Genomic DNA, 6,545 nt, shown 5'->3' on the forward strand with positions numbered 1-6,545 from the left:
TAAATCACTTTATGGCTAAGATCACAGGCTTAACAGGTTGTTTGTGAATCACACTTGTAATAGCAGCACATCTTTCAGTGTTATTGCTCATAATGTATATTAATATAATAACCACCATAATGCTTCCATCTAAAAATCCAGTCCTGATTTTTGCAGAAGCACCAAACCCTGCACTAAAAATGAGTCGTGTATAATAGCATCCTTGAGACAAGGGGAATGCATAGGGAATTCTCAGTCCTGGAAGTGTATGTGTGTTTTTTAAAAAGAAGTAGCCATTGCATTTATGTTGTAAATATTTAGGCCAGCCTTCCCTAGACTGGTGCTCTCCAAATGCCCGGTTAATGCTTATACATGCTGGGGCTGACAGGAGTTGGAGCCCCAAAACATCTGGAAAGTACCACAATGGGGAGGACTGCCCTAAGATACACTTCAATTCAAGGCTCTTAGCAGAAGACCAATAAAAATACAGTAGAAAGTTAGAACGATATAACCATGCCCAAAGTTGGCCAATATGCACCTTAATTTGCAAAGGGCAGCTCTGTAGCAGAAGAACTGCACAGTCCAAGAATGGAGGAGGGTGGGGGGCAGTGGGCTTTAAAGTTGCCCATCAACAGTTAGCAGCAATTGGAGAACAGACTGATCAGACACATGAGTCACCTTGTCAGTGTCTTCCCCTCTAGGGTGAGATGTACAGTATTTCTACTTGAATTAGAGCCATTGTTTCCAATTAATTATCTATATACCTATAAAATTAGCACAAACCAATTTCATGCAAATCTTATTAATTAATTAATGTGCCAGTTATATGACCTCTTGGCCTCTATGATTTTGGGGTTTTTTTGGGTTTTTTGTGTGAGATACAACTGGCCACCCTGTCAGACTCACCCAGCATTTTACAGCTAGAAATAAAGGCATGCTGGCTACCCCAAGGATTGGTGCCTACCTCCCCACATGGTCAAAGACTCTTCTCCACTACTGTAGGAGTCTGTGCTCCATTGGTTTTAAAGCTAAGTAGTTTTTGTTAGCTTGGCAAAAGATACAACCTGGTGTTAGCAGATCAAAACACACCTCATGCAGCAACAGTGTTTGAATTAGGCCATCAGGGTGGGTACAGGCAGTCACAAAATTGCATTAAAAAAACAAACATCCAAGAGCACGCAATTATAATCGTACATGAACTCTTGAGGTCATGCCTGCACTACAATTTGTGTGGCCCTGGCAAAAATGCCCTGAATGAGTCCCTCCCCACCACCTCCCCATTCAAACACTTTCTCCTTCTGTGGCTGATTTTGCTAGCCTGGTGTCTTCCAGGGATTTTGGACTCCAACTTCCATCAGACCCAGCTAACACAGCTGTATTCATGGAACTTATCTTCAGCAGTCATACATACCACGTTGGGTGCAGAGGATAAAAAAAATAGGAGAAGTCTGTTGCCTTTCAGCCTTCCTTGAGGGCTTCTGAGAGGCATCAAATGGATCACTGGAAGTTCCTTTTATGGTATGGTAGCTTGCTTCTGACTTTTTGAGAGTTTATTTTTTTAAAAAAAAAATGCCTCTGTAGCTCACAAGAGAACCATAGAATCATAGTGCTGTACAGCTTGGAATGCTTGGAATATTTTGCCCAACATGGGACTTGAACCCACAGCCTTGAGATTAAGAATCTCATGCTCTACCAACTGAGCTATCCCAGTATGGCCTGAGTCCATCCCCTTTCTCCTCCCCTTTATTTTAGGAATTATTATCACCACGGTCCTCTCCAGACTGATTCATTCAGTAACAAGTCATTGACTAGCACATTAGTGGTGGATTTATACCAGACCATCCATACATCATTCTCCATTATTAGTTCTACAATGTTACCACAAATTTGCTGCCTGGAGGGGCACTCCTACACTATAGCACCACAAAAACAGGGCAACATTCTTTCCTCACCCATTTATCGCATAAAATTATACTGTACAGTAATACCTCCACGAACGTCCGCCTCATCTAGCGTCCATTCCGGTGAACATCCGCAGCAAACCCGGAAGTACTGGAATGGGTTACTTCCAGGTTTGCCGCTCGCGTATGCGCAGAAGTGCAAACCGTTCCGTGGGCACAGCACTTTGTCTTGCATCCTTTTCAGCTAGCGGCCGGGGCTCCAGAACGGATCCCAGTCGCAAAACAAGGTACAACTGTATAAGATTTCATCCAAGGAGTTACAGCACATGCACTGATTAGAAATGAAGTAGTGACTGCAAGAAGATCAAACCTCTCCATTCTGAAGGAAATCAGCCCTGAGTGCTCACTGGAAGGACAGATCCTGAAGCTGAGGCTCCAATACTTTGGCCACCTCATGAGAAGAGAAGACTCCCTGGAGAAGACCCTGATGTTGGGAAAGATGGAGGGCACAAGGAGAAGGGGGTGACAGAGGACGAGATGGTTGGATAGTGTTTTCGAGGTTACCAGCATGAGTTTGACCAAACTGCGGGAGGCAGTGGAGGACAGAGGTGCCTGGCGTTCTCTGGTCCATGGGGTCACGAAGAGTTGGACACGACTAAACGACTAAACAACAACAACAAAGTGTTTCCACCCTGAAACTTTTGAAGGTGCAAATAAATCATGCATAACTGATACTGATACCAATACTATCATGAGCACAAATTATTGACTGCACAATAAAAAGGATGTCTTTGATAAAATGACAACTGCCTTGAAGTGCTAGAAGCAGTTAAAGGTAAAGAGACCCCGACCATTAGGTCCAGTCGTGACCGACTCTGGTGTTGTGGCGCTTATCTCGCTTTACTGGCCGAGGGAGCCAGCGTACAGCTTCCGGGTCATGTGGCCAGCATGACTAAGCCGCTTCTGGTGAACCAGAGCAGCGCATGGAAATGCCGTTTACCTTCCTGCCGGAGCGGTACCTAATTATCTACTTGCACTTTGATGTGCTTTCGAACTGCTAGGTTGGCAGGAGCTGGGACAGAGCAACGGGAGCTCACCCCGTCGCGGGGATTCGAACCGCCAACCTTCTGATCGGCAAGTCCTAGGCTCTGTAGTTTAACCCACAGCAGTAAATTCTACTGAAACCAGCTGAGGCAATTCAATTGGTTAAAACATCTGGCTGACCTCTGTGGGAAAGGATGCCAGACTAGTTGGACTCTTCCTCTGGCCCAACAGGGCTCTTCTTAACAGGCCTTGTTAAGTACATTTGCTTTGGATCAGAGTGCAAGAGCTGTCCCAGGATGTTGATCCACTTTTGGACAGAAGAGAAATACGTAGTTTCTCCATCTGTTACTGAATACTAAATAAACAGTTTTGCAAAACCCCTTGGGAATAGAAAAACAGATTCATGATGCCAGCTTGGAAAGAAAACACATTACATCCACTGCAAAGGGGTGTTATAACTGTCTTTCTCTTCCTACTCCTTATACAATAAAAACACTTTATGAAGAGTTTTACAATGTACAACCTTCCTATTTAAATTTTTGTGCTGAGGGTGTTTGCATGCCTGCTTGTTCTCTGTAACTATTCTCTTTTGCATATACTGGTATCTCGGGTTAAGAACTTAATTCATTCCGGAGGTCTGTCCTTAACCTGAAACTGTTCTGAACCTGAGGTACCACTTTACCTAATGGGGCCCCCCACTGCCTCCGCCACACAATTTCTGTTCTCATCCTGAAGCAAAGTTCTTAACCAGAGGTACTATTTCTGGGTTAGCGGAGTATGTAACCTGAAGCGTCTGTAACCCGAGGTACCACTGTACTTCATATTTCAACCCTTCTCAGAAAAATTTGGATCTAACATTGTTATGGACAAATTAGGTGCATGTGCATAAATGCACCTCTTCATAAAATACACACACACGAGTGCATTCACACCAACACAGAGAAATAAGGCTTAACAACTCCATTATCAACATAGCCCCGAAAACTGACCAATCAAATGCCTCCTCCTTTGACAGCCATCCAATCAGAACACTGAAGCCCTTAAAATTTTAAATCCCCTTCCAGAGTAGCAGCTCTGCAAACCCACTTCAGAATAGTTTGTCAACACCTCATCCATCAAACAGTGGGGGGCAAAATGGAGACACACACCTAGTGGAAGTCATCAATTAAACCTATGAACCCTATTCTGTGAATGGAAATCAATAGAAAAGAACTGTAGATGTTTGAATAAATTGTTTTATTTGTACAACAAGAATCTCAAAGACATAAATAAAGTGGTCCCAAGCAGTAGTGCTGGTAAAGTGAGGGGAAGTCATAATCCCTGAAGCGCAACAGCACATACTCATACTTGGACCTCTCCCTGAAAACTGTCAATGGGCAAAACCTAACCTAACAAAATAAAGAAAGATGACTTACAAAAAGGGGCTATTTGGACAAGAGACTGAGTGAATCAAACTAACACAATTGTAATATCAAAGTACCGTAAACGTAAATGCTAGCTTGACTGACAGGTGACAAGTCAGAGACTCAAATATCAGTCTACCACAACACTGTTTTTGTGACATGGCATGACATTTGTAATACACCTTTGGGGGAGAGTATGATGGGGGAAATGGAACTTTTAAAAAGAAGTTGCTCTCTTTTGTTCAGGGCTTCTTCTTTCATGCTTAGAGGTTGAAACCTGTTGCAACAATAAAGATCAGGCTTAATACTTGCCTTTTACTTAGTTATGAAAGTATCCTAGCCTCCTTTTCAAATTTCTTTTAAATTCTGTTTATTTATATGAACATTTATGTAAATTTAATGAATTTTAGTTGTTTTTAACTCATCAGCCATTCTTTCTTTAACTACATCATTACCCTAATAGCAATTCTAAATCCAATCTAGCCTTCAAACACCTATATCACGGTATCTGAAGGTCTTCCCACAGGCAGGCAGCCAGTTCATTAGATTGAGGCTCTCCTGCTCACAGGTGGTGATGGTTTTTATCTTTTACTTTTACACACAAAGTTCAGGCTCTTGGACACTCACAAATGCATGGTTGTTGCATGACAAGCCAGCTGCCTTCTCTCTACACCAATGTACTGATTTGGGTAGGAACAAGCAAACAAACTTTGGCATATTCTCCGTAAGGAGTTATTTTGGACCATATTCAGAAAATGCCTCCCAACAATCAGCTCAAGCCCCCTTTTGTCTGCGAAGCATGAACAGCCTCACCTGCACAAAACAACACAGAAATGCTTTTATGGCTCATTTGAGAGCATGCCAAGTAGGAGATGATAAAAGCTCAACTGTATCATTCCCACACAAATTGGACAAACAGGAAGTAAAATGTGACTTTGCTTAACCCCTTTAGTGAACAGAATCTCGAATATGTCCACTTATGGAGCACTACACTTTCAGTTAGGTATAATTATATACACTTCCAATTAGAAAAAAATTAGTCTTTTGGTCTGAGTTGATATAAGGCACATTCCTGTATCGAATTACCCCATCCATATGGTTATTGGCGCTCTCAACACAACCCCCTCAAGGAAATGTTTAAACATCAGATGACAAGACAACAGATTCAGGCCCCTTATTTATCCCTCCCTGAAGAAACTGAATAAGATAATGAATACTGTGTAAGGTAAGATCCACTTCAGACTGGGAACACCAAGGCAGGTAAGCTGTTCAGGTGGTGCTGTAATTATGACTGGTTGATGCCCTTCGGTAAGCCAGCAAAGCATTAAGGACCTGTCATAAAAGCATCTCAGACAATGGCAAAAGGATATTATAAGATTTATCTAGAAAGGGAAGAAACCAAGAATAAAATAGAAACTTCTTACTGACATTAAAGACAGAGGAGGTTTCTCTCTACCAGATTTAAAATTATACACACTTGTTAGACTTGGAAGGGCATGATAATAGATTTGGTTTTTGCTTACTTACTTACTTACTTATTTAATTTCTATACTGCTTTAAGGTAAAGGTAAAGGTACCCCTGCCCGTACGGGCCAGTCTTGACAGACTCTAGGGTTGTGCGCTCATCTCACTCTAGAGGCCGGGAGCCAGCGCTGTCCGCAGACACTTCCGGGTCACGTGGCCAGCGTGACAAGCTGCATCTGACGAGCCAGCACAGCACACGGAACGCCGTTTACCTTCCCGCTAGTAAGCGGTCCCTATTTATCTACTTGCACCCAAGGGTGCTTTCGAACTGCTAGGTTGGCAGGCGCTGGGACCGAGCGACGGGAGCGCACCCCGCTGCGGGGATTCGAACCGCCGGCGTTTCGATCGGCAAGTCCTAGGCGCTGAGGCTTTAACCCACAGCGCCACCCGCGCCCCTTTATATATACTGCTTTATATTTTTAATAAAAAACCTCAAAGCAGTGTACAGCATTAAATCAATAAATCAATAGCCATGTGATGTTCCTCTGGCCTCATGAGGAGCCTCTTCAGTAGGGCTGGTGAGTGTGGGCCCCACCCTCCTAGGCCAGGTGGAAAAGGCCTTGCAGGGAGCAGCCTTCACACTCACAGCCGGGCGATGTTCCTCCAGCCTCATGAGGAGCCTCTTTTTGGCATGTGTATTTATGGTATTAGAAAGCAAAAGTCCACAAAGGATTTCATAATCATATAATAAGAA

General features: G+C 43.3%; 1 non-coding gene across 1 annotated transcript; it reads right to left on the reverse strand.

Moving 5' to 3' along the window:
• Positions 1 to 1,617: 1,617 nt before the first annotated feature.
• TRNAK-CUU (transfer RNA lysine (anticodon CUU)) lies at positions 1,618 to 1,695 on the reverse strand. The gene has a single exon. It is a non-coding gene; the product is annotated as a tRNA-Lys (tRNA).
• Between the last annotated feature and the right edge of the window lie 4,850 nt (positions 1,696 to 6,545).

The sequence above is a fragment of the Podarcis raffonei genome, chromosome Z, assembly GCF_027172205.1.
Source record: "Podarcis raffonei isolate rPodRaf1 chromosome Z, rPodRaf1.pri, whole genome shotgun sequence".
In the NCBI taxonomy this organism is placed as follows: domain Eukaryota; kingdom Metazoa; phylum Chordata; class Lepidosauria; order Squamata; family Lacertidae; genus Podarcis; species Podarcis raffonei.